The sequence below is a fragment of the Echinops telfairi genome, unplaced genomic scaffold, assembly GCF_000313985.2.
Source record: "Echinops telfairi isolate 266 unplaced genomic scaffold, ASM31398v2 ScPeMD7_7400;HRSCAF=8409, whole genome shotgun sequence".
NCBI lineage: Eukaryota > Metazoa > Chordata > Mammalia > Afrosoricida > Tenrecidae > Echinops > Echinops telfairi.
Window position 1 is genome coordinate 14232659 of NW_022111300.1, and position 16276 is coordinate 14248934.

A 16276-nucleotide genomic window follows, 5' to 3' on the forward strand; every position below is an offset into this window, starting at 1 on the left:
ACGATGTTTTCCCAGTACGTGGACCTTCTTATTACTCTTGGTGGATTCTTTCAATGTACACAGGTGTTTTATCTTCAGTATATCCCACTTGTCAATTTGTGCCTCCTCTGTGTTTGTGTCCTTTCCTATTTCTGATAGTCTATATATTCCCTGTGCCAAAGTTCTCAGGTTGGTCGCAATTCCCTCATTGATGGCCCTAATAGCTTGGGGTTTTACCTCAAGGTCTGTGATCCACCTTGAGTTCATGCTTGTGCATTGAGTGAGATAAGGGTCTTGCTTCACTTTTCTGCAGGTAGAGATCCATTTTTCCAGCACCACTTGTTGAAGAGGGCATCTGCTTGCCATTTGATATGTTTGGGGCCCTTAACCAAGATCAGTTTTCTGTATGCTGATGCCTTTATTTCTGGGTTTTCAGTTCATTTCCATTGGTCTGTGTATCTGCCATTATACCAATACCATGCAGTTTTGACCACTGTGGCTGTATAATGTGTGCTAAAGTCAGGTAAAGTAAGCCCTCTCACTGTGTCCTTCTGCTAATTCGGGACTTTTTCCCTCTCCCTATGAAGTTGGTAATCAGTTTATCCATTTCTGTGAAGAAAGATGATTGTAATTGTATCGGGGTTGCATTAAATTTATATATTGCCTTGGGCAGAATTGACATTTTCCAATTGTTGGGGTCACTCTTGGTTTCTTGTAATAGTATTCTGTAGTTTTCCTCATAGAAATCTTTTGTTCTTTTAGTCAGGTATATCCCTAGATACTTCAATTTGTGCTTGGCTATTGTGAAGGGTACCTACTTTTTGATCTCCTCTTCTGTGGTCTTATCCGATGTGTATAACAGTCCAATGGACTTCTGTTAGTTGATCTTGTATTCTGACACTCTGCCAAATTCCTCTATTGCTTCCAGTACTCCCCTTGTGTAGCTTTTGGGATTGTCCATATATAAAATCATATCATCTGCCAAAAATGATATTTTCACCTCTTCCTTCCCCAGGTGAATGCCTTGGATGTCTTTTCTTTGCCTTATGCTGCTGGTAAAACCTCCAGTATGATGTTAAATAAGTATGGGGACACAGGGCATCCTTGTCTGGTCCCAGTTTTCAGTGGGATTGTGTTCATCTTTTTTCCATTGACAACCATATTGGCTGTTGGTGTTTTATATATAGCTTGCACCCTGTTTCTCTGAAAGTTAGACATCCCCCCAAAATAAGGCCCCCCCTAAGCTACCATAAATCTGGACTCTGGACCATAGTGGCAGGCACCGCCATGCAGCTCACTTTTGGCCACAGTGCAGTCAGAGCAGACAGGGAGTGCAAGGTCTCTTTTAATAAAACAATAAACAATAAATGTGTACCATATTCTTCTTCATGGAAAAATAAGACATCCCCTGAAAATAAGACCTAGCACATCTTTGGGAGCAAACATTAATATAAGACACTGTCTTATTTTCAGGGAAACAGGGTATTATCTTGAGGAATTATCTTTCTGTTCGTAGCTTCTTGAGAGTCTTAAACAGGAATGGGTGTTGGATGTTTCCAAATGCTTTTTCTGGATCTATCGATATTATCATATTGTTCTTATAGTTTTTCATGTCAATATGGCGAATGATAATAATTGTCTTTCGTATGTTGAACCATCTCTGCATCCCTGGTATGAATTCCAGTTGGTAATGGTAAATTATTTGTTTTATATACTTTTGTATTCTATTGGCCAGTATTTTTAAAAGACTGAGGCTATCATACTGGCTTAGAAAGCACAACCCATCAATCTGCGCCTACAGGAGACACATCTCAAGACTACAGACAAATATAGGCTTATAATCAAAGGTTGGAGAAAGGTATACCAAGCAAAGAGCAAATCACATAAAGCAGGGTTTGGAATCTTAATCTTAGATAAAATTGACCTCAAAGTGTGTGTTAGTCTGGGTGCTTTAGAGAAACAAATCCACAGAAACTCATGTATAAGAGAGAGTTTTATATAAAGGGTAAGTGCACATTAAGAAAACATCCAAACCTAGTGCTTCCCAAGCCCACAAGTCCAACATTAAGCCATATGTCCAACACCAACCCACAAATCCTCCTCCATCTCACAAAACACGCGATGATTCTGACTGCAGAAAGAAAGCCAATTCAGTGAATGTGTAAGCATCTCAGCGCTGGCAGGGGTCTCCATATGGCTGCTCTAGCACCCAGGGTTGCATCAGGGAAGGTCCATGCTTCTCCTTTGGGGTGTCTTGAAGGAAGTCAGCCTTACAAGCTGAAGCAGGGAACTGCTAAGGCAACTGTACACTGGTCCGACTGTCAGAAATCAAGAGACCCGAGAACTAGAAAGGTGAGGCTCACTGAATCATTTATCCCTCCACCCTTCAATTAACCCCACGTGTGTTTATCGGCCAGGTTGGCACAATAAATTAACTACCTCAAAGTGCAAACCATAAAAAAGAGATAAGGAGGGACACTATGTATTGCTCAAGGGAATGGTAGACAAAGAACCATTAAGCATTTTAAACATATATTCCCTGAATGAGAGACCCACTAAATACATTAACCCAGGTGTGTCAAACTATGTCCCGCAAGGCATAGGTGGCCCACCAAGGACATTTATCTGGCCCGCCAGGTGTTTTTGCCCCATTTGTTTTTTTTTACTTCAAAATAAGATAAGTGCAGTGTGCATAGGAATTTGTTCATAGTTTTTTTTAAAACTATAGTCCAGCCCTCCACGGGGTCTGAGGGACAGTGAACTGGCCCCTGTTTAAAAAGTTTGAGGACCCCTGCATTAACCAAACACTCGAAAAGATGAAAAAACAAATCACAGTTTCAACAATTATAGTAGGTAACTTCAACACACTGCTTGGTGAGAAATATAGATCACAGGAAAAGAAATTCAACAAGGAGGCTAGAGATCAAAACACTACAATTAAACAATTGACCTGATAGATATTTACAGAGCTTTTCATCTAAATACAAACAAATTCACATTCTTTTGTAGCCCACATGCTACATACTCGAAGATAGACCACATCCTGGGGCATAAGGCGAATCTACATAAATTTAAGCACATTAATATCATAGAGACCTCTCTCTGACCACTGTGTCATATGGCTGGAAATAAACAAACAGAAGATGAAGAAAACAAAAGCAAACAATTGGAGGATGACTAACTCCCTATTGCAAAAGGAGTTCATACAGGCCTAGATCATAGATGAAATTAGGAAATTTCTAGAAACCAATGAGAATGAGAAAATGGTGTGCCAAAACTTATGGGACACAGTAAAGGCAGTTATCAGAGGAAGTTTCAAAGCAATACATGCACATAAAAAAGGAACAGAGACTTATGATTGATTTGCTGGCACAAAATTTACAGCAACTAGAGCAGAGTCAACAGGACAATCCCACTAATAGCAAAATAAAATAAATAATAATAAATCAGGGCTGAAATTCAGGAGAGGAAAAAAAAAACTAAGGAAAAAATTAATGCTGCTAAATGTTGGTTCTTTGAAGGGATAAACAGAATCAAAAGGCTGCTGGCAAACCTAACCAAAGAAAGGAGGGAGCAAATCTCAATAAAAAGGATGGGGGATGAGAGGGGGGACATTAAAACAGACCCTGATGAAATCAAAGGATAATTACACAGTACTGCGAAGGCCTGTATTCCAGTGAATTCAACAACTTGGAAGACATGGACAAATTCTTGGAAAAACAATCCATCCCTAGACTATCCCCAATGGATGTCAAGAATCCCAACAGACCTATAGCAACAGAAAAAACAGACAAAGTTGTCAAGGGATTACCAACAAAAAAAATCCCCTGGACCAGATGGTTTCACAGATTTCTAGCAAGCATTCAGTGAAAAACTGACACCAATCCTACACAAACTCTTCCAGAACAAAGAAAAAGACAGCAAACTCCCGAACTCCTTGTATGAAGGTAGTATAAGCCTGATACCAAAATCAGGCAGGGATCCTACAAGAATCAAGAACTACAGAACAATATCCTTAATGAACATTAACACAATAAATTCTTCATCCAAAACTCCTGCTTTGAGCCTTTTCTTATACTAAAAAAACAAAACAAAACAAAACTCACTGACATCCGGTCATAGTGACCCCTGTGGCTTACTGAGACTAATTGTTACAGGAGTAGAAAGCCCAGTCTTCTCCCACGGAACTGCTGGTATTTTTCAAACTGACAACCATGAGGATCACAGCCCAACGTGTAACCACTACACTACCAGCGCTCCTTCTTGTAATGAAGTCAGGCTAAATAAGAACTCTATGAATATAGACATACTCACCCTTCACTGACAAACATTAGTTGATTCCATAGACCAAGTCATTATGAAAAATTAGTGTTTTATAAGGAGGAGGTAGACTCAGAAGCAGGGCTGAAACCTGAACCCTTGGAACTACTGTGTCCCCAGCACCACTGTACTCTGGACCTCAAGACCTTGCTATTGATGTTGGCATTCCAGTGAACTTGGGCCCAGTGGCCTGACTAGAAGCATAGTCAGCATCTCTGCAGCTTGGGCAAATGGCGGACCCAGAAACCAATGTTGTCAGTGGGGGTTGCTGCCTTTACCCATACCCCCAAGGTAGCCCCAGATGCCTGCAGCTGCCTATAGACCAGAGAAGGCCCAATGATACCAAGTGAGGTAATAAGTGATGCATTGCTGGTTTGTATGGCTTGGAATCAGACTCCCAAAGCCTGGAGACTAACAGCTGCTCCACAGAAGGGCTCCACAGCCCAGAATGTAGAGGAGGAAAGGGTGGTTGACTTCTCCTGACACCTCCATACCCAGAATAACCCTCAGTACCTTTCTCACTGAAAGTCCTGTTCCTCCCAGGATGCTGGAGTAAAGGAAACAGCAGCAAAAACCTCCCCCAACCCCATTTTTTCTGAGGCTCTCCCAAGCCCTTCTCAGAGTTACTTCAAATGATGTATCAAGTCTCTCTCTCTCTCTCCTTCACACACACACACACACACACACACACACACACACACACACACACCCCTAACATGGTGGCTCCAGTAGTAAGGATAAAATCAACAAGAAGTCTTCTGGAGAACTGGCTTCTTTCTTACTGTGAGTTGGACAGACATGGTTCGCTCAACAGGCTGGGCAGCTGGACATAGACAGGAAAGGCCAGGTGAATGCACAAAATAGATCATTTGGGGGAGCTATTGTCATAAGTATAAAATGGCAGATAACTAGATAGATGCTGAGGAGTAGGTATAAAGGGATTGAGAACTTTCATCAATAACCTCTATAAGCAATGAGTTGTTTGTCAGTGTGGACTTTCAGTGAATGATTAGCAGTTAAAATGTAATGGAGAGAATTACTACACAATTCGCATTTAAATTATGATTGGTGGCTGGGTTTCTGTACTCCTATGATTTCATGACTATAAAGTATTTGCTTACAATATTTGTATTTATCTGCTTTAAAATTTATTTTGTGTGGAACTCTCATTGTGGTCAAGTCAATATCAACTCATACAACCCATGGGACCAAGTATAACTGTCCAATAGTGTTTCCAACGCTATTTCTTTTTACAGTAGCAGAATGGCACATCCAAGTTTTGAAGGCTAAGGTATGCCTAACCCAAGCCATGGTATTTTCAATTACCTCCTAGGCATGCGAAAGCTGGAGAGTGAATAAGAAACATCAAAGAAGAATTAATGCATTTGAAGTTTAGAGTTGACAGAGAATATTGACTACACCACGGGCTGCTAGAAGAACTAAACAATCTGTCTAGAAAGAAGTACAGCCAGAATGCTCCTTAGAAATCAAGATGACAAGACTTTGTCTTACATACTTTAGACATGTTATTAGGAACGACCAGCTTGGTAACGTGTTTGGACAGCAAATGAAGGGCATTTTCTCAATGAGATGGGTTAGCACAGCATCTACAGCAATGGGCTCACACATAGCAACAGTTACAAGGATGGCCCAAGACTGGGCAGGATTTCATTCTGTGGTACATAAAGTAGCTCAGAATCAGAACCAAGTTGGTGGCACAGAATAACAGCAACATATATGGATAAGTGAGTTGAAAGGGATATTTATTCCCTTAATTATGATCATAAGAATTATATTTTATGTCATCAAGGAATTGAATATTAATGAAGTGGATCTTGTTGATCAAATATCATAAAAGATATAAACATTTGGTCTCTATAGTAATGTAATCCATAAAGAGGAAGGACTCAACAAATGCAGGGAAGCCTTAGATACATATTGCCGAAGGCTCTTCTCTTGGCTTCACTAAGGAACACGTATGAAATCAGGCTTTGGGGCACATTATACTCTTCCCCATCAGGAGAAAGTTATATCCTCAGTCTAAGTGTTCGTTTATCTTACAGTCAGCAAGCACTCCAAATTCCAGGACTCTAGACCCAACCGTACATCAAAATTATTTGAGGGGAGAAAAAAAGAAGTGGCCAAAGCAAATCCTCAAAGGCCGAGAGAGCATAAAGGGTGATTTATATTGTGTTTACATTATATTAGGTTCTATAAGTAATCTAGAGTTGCTTTAAAGTAGACAAAGGAGGGTGTACAGGCTATATTACAGAGACTACACCATTTTATATGAGACTTGAGCATTCATAGATTTTTGTATTTGTGGAAGTCCTGGGATCACACACAGTGATTAACAAAAAAAATTTTTCACAAAGTCTGTGGGAAAATGGAATGAAAAGATAACGGAATGTTCCCATCAACCTTAGGAAGTCCCTTTGTATAGACGTCAATGTCATAGAATTTTAATTAGCATGAGTTAATCTTTTCAAGTTCACTAAACTCTGAAACAACAAAATGGGGGTATGGGTGGGAAACAAGTCATGAACTAGAGTAATTTCCTAAGCCAATGTCACCTTGGTTGACTACGTGATAGATAATCATATGACCTGCGTCTGACTACACAGCTATGCCAATTAAAATTCATATTGCTTGGTTTTTCAACATATGCTTTTTCAACCTGAGCTATTTCCTGGCAGCAGAATTATCAGTTATGGTTGCTGTTTTTTTACATTTCTTGATATGAATAATTATCACTAATGCAGGATCATTAAGAAACCTAAAAACTAGAAAGTAATTCAGAGTGCACCAAGCACATGAGAAAATGATCTAGAAAGGAGATGTTCAAAGATGAGAAAAGAGAATGATTTTATAACAGTTCACTTGCTGAACATTAGATGCAAAGTAAATGAAAATGCATGGCTCTGTCAGAGGAAAATGTGTGAGAAAATACAAGAATGTGAGTATACGATATGGCATTTGTGGAAAGCCCTATGTAATAACATGCTGCTGTGGTTCTTTGGTGCCATCCACTCATTTCTGACTAATAGTGACCTGGTTGAAACCTTTCATGTTCCCGCACATTTTAAATTTTTTCTACAGTAAAATTTTACTTATATTGGAGCTTTGTTTTTCAAAAATAACTTTAGTGCATCTTGACATCTTCTTTTGAAGCATTAGTTCTTGGTTGGACATTGGCCAATTCTTTTCGGCACAGTGACTCTGTCTACTCCGCCCATATTCTTGATGCTTCCTGCATTTGCTTATCATTTTACCCACAGAATTTTTAAAAATCATTTTACTAGGGGCTCATACAACTCTTACTGCAATCCATACATACATCAATTGGAATCCTTACATACATATTTGTACATTCATTGCCCTCATCTTTCTCAGAACATTTGCTCTCCATTTATGCCCCTAGCATCAGCTCCTCATTTTTTCCCCTTCCTCCCTGCTCCCTGCTCCCTCATGAACCCTTGATCATTTATAAATTTGTATTCTGTCATATCTTGCCCTGTCCGACGTCTCCCTTCACCCACTTTTCTGTTGTCTGTCCCCTAGGGAGGAGGTCACATGTAGATCCTTGTAATCGGTTCCCCCTTTCCTCCCCACCCTCCCTCCACCCTCCCAGTATCGCCACTCATACCACTGGTCCTGAAGGGATCATCTGCCCTGAATACCCTGTATTTCCAGTTCCTATCAGTACCAGTGTACATCCTCTGTGGGTAATCCCGTGGCCTGATTACCCACAGAATTCTTCAGTGTTACAACTTGAGCCTTGAATATTTCTTTCAGTTCTTTCATCGTGAGAAATGCTGAGCGTGCTCATCCTCTTCAGCTTTCTAATCCAAGGCCTTTACTTACTTTGTTATCATGGTTTACTTAATCTTCTCAAGCTACCCTTTGAAAAGTTCTGTTCGGCTGTCTTACTTTATCATCTTCTATTTGTCCTAGCTATTTTTAGGGTCTCTTTTGACACCGTCTGGTCCTATCCCATCCTCACAATTATTCCTATGTTTGAGCTCCTCATTCTAGCCTCCGTGTGAATCATCTTATTGGTGGTCCTTTTTTCCTTTCTGTTGACCCTTTGCTTTGCTACACATGATATCCTTTTTCAGGGAAGAATTCCTTGTGACAACATGTCCAAAGTATGTGAGATAAAGTCTCAACGTCCCCACTCCTAAAGAGCAAACTAACTATACTTCTTCCAGTATAGATGTTTGTTTGCTTTTTAACTTTTTGGCAGACAGAATACATTCAATATTTCTGCCAACAAAAGAATTGAAATGAATCCAGCCCCCCACCCCCCTAGTTTTCCTTATTTGCTGTCCAGTTGTCATATGCACTGAGAAAATTGAAAACACTGTGATTTGGGTGAGGCACACCTTAGTCCTCAAAATGACATGCTTGCTCTTAAACACTCTAAAGAGGTCTTTTGTCAGCGATTTTCCCAAGGCAATATATCATCTGATTCCTTGGCTGCTGCTTCTAGGGCACTGTGCTTCCACAGATCCTTGAAGCAGTCATGGTTTTTTCTTTTAATTGTCCATCGTAAGACTTTTTGTTTTCTTTGTGTAGAGGTGTCATTCATCCTGAAAGCTGGAATCTTGAATTAGTAAATGATCAAGTTCTCTTTGCTTTCAGCATATCCCACACTGTTAATTAGTTTTCCTCTAGTCTTTATATGGTCCAGCTTCTGAATTATTTTCTCAACCTTCAGATTTAATAAGTATCGTGAAAGGCTATAACACCAACACACACCACCGTTCTTGATTGAAATGTTCTGCTTGGTTAGTTTGCTGCATCCTTTCTTCCATTTGCTTCCACAGTGTGACACTGGCCTTGGCTTGGTTGATGATAGTGAGCTTCTCCATCATCTATCTCTTCCTACCAGATTCTCAAACCCCACTGCCATCAAGTCAGTTCTGACTCATAGCCACCCCCTGTGGGTTTCTCAGACTGTCAGTATGGGAGTAGAAATCCTTCTTTCTCCCTCTGAGGTGTTGGTGGTTTTGACCTACCAACGATGAGGATCCCAGTCCAATGGATGACTGCTACACCACCAGGGCTCCTTCTCTTCCTAAAAAAAGTACTGAAATTCATTCCTGTGTATTTCATTTGGTGAAGTCCATGTATACAATCCTTATTTTGTTGTGTGTGTGTGTTTTTTTAAGTATCTGCAATGAGTAAGTCTTGCAAACTTCAACCATGAGATCTGCAGCTTCATTTCTATCACCAAGGTCATATTTTCCAACTACTGATCTTTCCTCCATATTTCCAACATTCACAGTTCAATCACAGTAATTATCGACGCATCTTCATTTCATTTTTTATCAATTTCAGATTGTAGGGACTTGTAGAATTCTTTTATTTCCTCATCATTGGATTTAGTAGTTGGCATGTAAATTAAAATAATAGTTTTATTACAGGTCTTCCTTGTAGGCAATTAACTAGAAGATTTCACTGTCCAATTATTTCAGAATCAGATTACCAGGTCCGCTTTTCAGTCTGGCTTAGTCTGGTCTGGAAGGCTCACTGGGTAACACTGCTGTTATTTGAAATTCCAGTTGTATTGCTTCTTGAATCATAGCAATCCACAAGCTAGCAAGTACAGCAAACTGACAGATAAGTGGTGAGAGATACGTGATTGATATACTTGGTGTATGTCTGCCCTCATGACTACTTCAGTTGAGGAAGTCCTCAAAAGAAAACTTCACTATGATGCATAGAGACATTCAAGAGAGGCTGTTGGATTAACTATACACATTTCACTAAGGAGGTGATAGATAGTGGAGCAGTATTCATCTACGTATATATTGGGAAAGAGAAAAAAGCTCCTGTTTGCCCTCTTTTGCAAGAGTGGAAAGAGAAACTCCTGAGTGTGGTTGGCATGTACCCTGCATGATGCATTTGCCATACAATGAGATATTCTACCGCAAACCAAGTCTGTCTCTTGTTCGTTCTGAGGGACTCCATTCTCGTTCTCTTTATGCACTGTCACAAGCAAAAATGAGCCAACATATCCACGGGTCCCATGAAAAGAAAGTGTATGAGTCTCCTCACCTTTCTTTACTCTTAATGTTGGTTTAGGACGAATTTTGTGGCATCAAAGCAGAGAATTTATAAATGATACATGAAATGAAACCTTGCTAGTACTGGAAGAGAATATTATTCTGAACTCATATAAGATTCAGCTCACACAAAGCTGGGAAGAAAAAATCTCAAAACATATTACTGCAAAATAAAATACTTACAGAGTATTGTCTATGTTACTTTCTCTCATTACTTCAACATTCCTTCCAAGATGTTAGATCGTGGCCTTCAAACAGCAACTCATATTTATATTAACAAATAGAAATATGGTAGATTTGAAGGAAAAGAAAGTATTTTATTTTTCCCATTCTATCTCTATTTCTCTATATATATGTCTCTATTTACATATCATCTATCTAAAGACCTTGTACCATAGTGGTGAATCATTGGGTTGGGATCAAAAATGTCAACAGTTCAAAACCACCAGGTACTCTGCAGGAGAAACATGGAGCTTACTACTCTCATAATTAGTTAGTCCCAGAGATGCAAGGGACAGCTTATCCTGCCCCATAGGGTCACAATCAATCAGCATCAACTCAATGGCAGTGAGTTTATATATGTGTGTGTGTGTGTGTGTGTAAATATTTTTATAAGTATATATCTATTCTTTCCTTTGTCTTATTCCTTTCTTGATAGGTAGTTAGATCATCTCACTAACATTGAGTCAATGCTGTCTCATAGGGACCCTATAGGACAGGGGAGATCCAACCCTGTAACTTTCTGAGATTGTGGCTCCTTACAGGAGCAGAAAGCCCCATCTGTCTCCCATGGGGTGGGTGCTGGGTTCAAACTGCTGGCCATACAGCTAGCAGTCCACCATGGAACCACTACCACACCAGGGCTCCTCAGAAAATAGCATTGATCTTCTTCAGTGACATGACATCTGAAAGGTACATTTTAATCTAGTGACTCAGAGAAGGAAGTGGGTATCACAAATCTGAATTTTGGCTGGAGCATTGAGAGTACTCACAAGGTTTGCCTGCCTGAATGTCTCTGTCTGGGAATGGCTAACACATACTTTTGCCCTGCAGGGGCACTGAGGGTTTGATGAACTGGCTGGCTGGCTGACCTGAAGTCACTAAGCAAGTAAGAATTTCAATTGACCCACTGAATACACCGACTGGAAAGTCAAATGGCATTATTCAGCTGTTCTTCCCTTTGCTTCCTTCTTTATAGATATGTGAATATATATAATATTATATATATATTCACTCCATCCACAGTAAATCAAAATGCTGCACAACCCTGCACTACCCTGTTCACTGTGGTGGGTGGGGTGGTTGTGATGTGAACCATTGACTTTTCACTGGTGATTTTTGGGAGTATGCCACCAGTCTATTACCGCAGCACACTCTTTAAAACATGCAGGTCATGCAACCCACTGGGTGAAGAGGACTAATTCCCAGATAGAAGGAATGAGAAAGCTAAGCCCAGAAGCCAATTTACAGAAACCATATCCCCCTGTTTCTAAAAATAACACCCACTGAGAAGTCATCAGAATATCTCAACAGCCTGCCAAAAAAAAGAAGAAAAAAAGGGCAACCTTCCTGTATCTGTGAAGGAGGCTAACAGCAGCATTGCTTGGTACGTGTTTCAAAGACAATGAGCTACAGTCCCATTTCCACTGGTCTCCATCTCGGTTGCGTATCTCAAGATTCATAGACGTCATGCAGAGGTTTAGGATTCTGTTCAGTGACTGCGTGGCACAGCTAGATAAGGCACTGGGTTGTCAATAATGTCAGAAATCAGTAAGCACATGTGTTGGATTCTACCATCTCCATATAAGGAAATCACCTCACATGTGCCAGATGTTTAAAGTGGAAATTATAGACGGACTTAAGAGAGTGTAGCTTTGAGGGTTTTGCATTTGTTTTTAAGGGGCGGGGGCAGAACAGCTATACCTGAGGAAACAAGTGTTTGTTCTCTTTTAGAAATGAATTATTTTGAAAATGAGAGCTGCATGGCAGTTTGATTTACCTAACATAGATAATTAGAGCTAAAATTCATTTCTCTCTGATCTCAAGTCAATTTATAGTAAGCTAAGAAACCTCAAAATACTTATTTTAGGGATTCTATAATTGAGTGACATTCTTTGGGTATTAAGAGAACTTAAGAGATCAAGAACTCTGCCTTAGCATAACGACACATTTTGCTCTGAATGCAAACATACTCCTGTACTCACTTTCTTTATGTAAATTGGCAATGGTGTTTAGGGATCTGAAACTGCCATCTCTGGATCTGAATTTCTGCATCATTAAATGGGCAACAAACTAGTGATTGTTGATGAAAATATGAGCTGGAATTTAGAAGCATTATATGGAATGCTGATCACATAATGAACCAAAAACCCAAAACAGAACGAGTCAGGTTGACTAGAAGTGGAAAACAAGGTTTATAGCACCCTTTCGAACTTACTTGACTCAAAAATAGGGGGGAAACATACTAAACTTCATAGTGTGAACTTAGATCAATATGTTTTCTAATGCATCAGATAGGCAGCTCTCATAAGCTGCAAAGAAAAGTAAAAGTTTAACTCTTTTGAATTAAAATATATGCTACATATTTTTATTCACCCAATTTCTTTTCCATTGTCACTTAAATACGTACAAGTTTATTTTTTTACATTTAAAGTTCTAGATCTCTCATCATAGTCATGGCTTGGATTTATAGACTCAAAATGTAATACTAATATCACCGATTTCACTGAACCACAAGTCATAGAATAATGATATAGGATGTGAAAAAGGAATCATTATGCTACTTGGTCTCTCTCTCTCTCTTTTAATTTAAAGACCTTGATCCTTTCCATCTTGATAAATAACTAGGACTTGATGAGTATGGTGCCACATGTGGATCCATTTGTAATGCGCTAGCTTGCCCCCTGCCTGCCCCATGTCTAAGCTACCTGTGAGGAGCCATAGAGTTTGAAGAGGTTGGAACGTTGCGATATAAGAGCCTTTGAACGTAACAACCAGAATGTCCAGATGACTAATGCGCTCAGAAAGTAAAGAGGAGGTTTTCTATAAAGAAGGCACCATAGACAGGCACAGAGTACAATCCCTCTACAACAAAGAATTGTAGAAAATAGGCACGGGAGAATCTTAAAGACCTCAACTTCTGAGAATGAGCATTAAGTGAACTGAACAATGAGAGAGAAAGTGTGAGGATGGACTCCACACAGAGATCAAGAGGAAAAGCCTTCTCTCTGGAAGCCAATCAGGGGCCCTGTGGCCAGTCTCATGGCAAGGATTAATTCCCGGAGCAACTGAGAGTAACAAAGATGGGCCAATAACCTGCTCCCTACACCTGCTGAGTGAACAGAGGAATGCCCAGGATTCAATGTCGTCTGCTAAGAGGAAAGTTGCACCCATTCCTCCACACACGTGGGGAAGCATGTGTGCTCTGAATGTGGGGCAGGCTTGATGGGACCACCACACAACATGACAGGCAAACAAACACAAAGGAGGTTGAATCAAACAGGGTTTCCCACAATGCCCTAAGGCTTGGAAAGGATACGGGCCCTGGATTCACTCTGGTCTGTGTGGTGGGGGAGGTTGCAAGCTAGTACTGGACCCACAGCTCACAGTTTCAAGGAGGGCTCTAAAAGGGGACAATAGCCAGAGGCTAAAGCTGTTCTTTAAGTACTCTAAGTGGAGGGCAGGCTTTCCTCCCTATTCTGTGTGTGTGTATGTGTGTGTGTGTGTGTGTGTGTGTGTGTGTGTTCTTCCTTTCTTCTGGATTTTGTCTTGAGGGGAGTAATCAGGAGGACTCGCTCCCAGGTGAACCAGAGGCTACAGTCCTACAGTGGGCACTCAGGATGGGGACTGCGCAAGCATGGCCTGGTGACTGAGAAAGAAAAAACAGCAGTTGGTCCCAGCTTGAGTGGCCCTATGTGCGTGGAGGAGGAATGTCACCATTAGCTCAGACTTGCTATTCGTGTGTGTACTTCGCATTTTATTTTGTTTGGTGTTATTCCTTTCCTGATGCAGATGAAATCAACTGTCCTGACACTATTCTGACACCCTCACATCCACCGCAGCTGCCACTATTGAATGAAGACCGCCACCCACTCCACGGCGACCTGATTAACAGAGAGATAAGCTAATAAATAGTGAACAAAGCAAGGACGCAGGAACACAGTCCATCTCTGTTTATGTGAAGAAGATAGAGCGACACAAAGAAGGGACCATTTTTCATTTGCTGTAGTTGCTAGAATCTTCTGCTTTCTTTTGGATTTAGGTTTTCCTTTGTTGTCCTTGTGGGGGGGGCATGTTGTATGATTTTCTTTATATGAAATCCACTATTTATAATCCATAGAGAAAGCACACAGATACACAGATTAGGAGTTCTTTAGGATTATGGCAAAGGAGGTTTGGGGGCGGGGGGCTGGTAATAGGGAGCTAGTAATCATGGGTTCAAGAATGAAGACCATGTCCTAAAATTGAACATGGTAATGTTTTCCCAACTATTTTTAATATATTTAAACCATTGAATTGGATGGTATGTGAATCATGTGCCAACAAAACTTTTTTTAATCAATATATTGCATGATGATTAAAGAGACAACTGAACAAAAGTCCATAACCATAATAAACATCTATGCAATCTCTGAAAGACCCTAAAAATACCCTGTGTTAGGTCAGGTTGACTAGAGAAACTAATCCAGTGATTTTATATATATGGAAGAACTTAATATCAAGGAAACATCCCAGCCCAATCCAGATCAAGTCCATAAGTCTGATACTAGTCCATAAGTCTTTCTTCAGACTCTCGTAGCCACATACGATGATGCAGAATGCAGGAAGATCATAGGCTGGTGGAAGCAAAGTCCAGTGGGCTCAATGGTGGTGCAAGCATCTGTAGGGCTCTGACAGGCCTCAGTGTGGCTTGCCATCAGGAAGGTGAAGGCAGAGAGAGAGAGTGGCCCTCCTCTAGAGAGCCATTTATCTCAGTGGCAACTCTATATGATGTCATCAAGCTGCAACCTGCTTGACAGGTTAGACTCCACCCATATACTTTTATGTCTTCAAGTTGACACAAAATTATGTAACTACCACATACCTTAAACAAACTGTTACAGAGTTGAAGAAAGAAGTAAACAATACTATAATAATAGTAGAAAGCTTCAATAAAACACTCTTGAGGAAAAACAGAACAACTTTACAACAGCTAAGACAGAAGAACTAAACAACACAATTAATCGACTTGACTTCCAAGGCACATGCAAAACACTCCACCAAACATCAGCACAATATACCTTCTTTTCCATCTCACATGGGACAGTGTACAGAATGGTCCATATGTTAGGCAATAAACCAAGTCTCAGTACATTTATAAACATCAAGGTATTACCAACCATTTCTCAGATCACAATGCTATAAAATTTGAACTCAAAATAGGAAGAAAAAGAGGAAAAATCAAATACATGGAAGTGGGAAAAAAAACTATTTTGAAATTACTGGGTAAATGAGGAATTAATAAATGAAAATTTAAAACTGCTGGAAAATAAATAAGAATGAAAATACAACATACCAAAACATTTGCCAAACAGCAAAGGCTGTACTCAAAAGGCAATTTCCAGAAGTAAACACGTGCCTCAAAAAAGAAGAAAGCCCCCAAATCAGCACCTTACCCCAGCACCGACGACAAGTAGAACAAGGGCCGCAAAACATACCTCCAGCTAACAGAATATAGTGAATATTAGAACAGAAATAAGTGAAGGAGGAAACAGAAATACAATAGAAACAGCAACACAGCCAGAAGTTGGTTCTTTGAAATGATTACTAAAAAATAGCACGAAGAAGAAATGACATGGGCAGCATTACAATCAAGCCCACTGAAATAAGAAAGAAAATAGTATCATCCTTTGAAGGGTTGGACTACA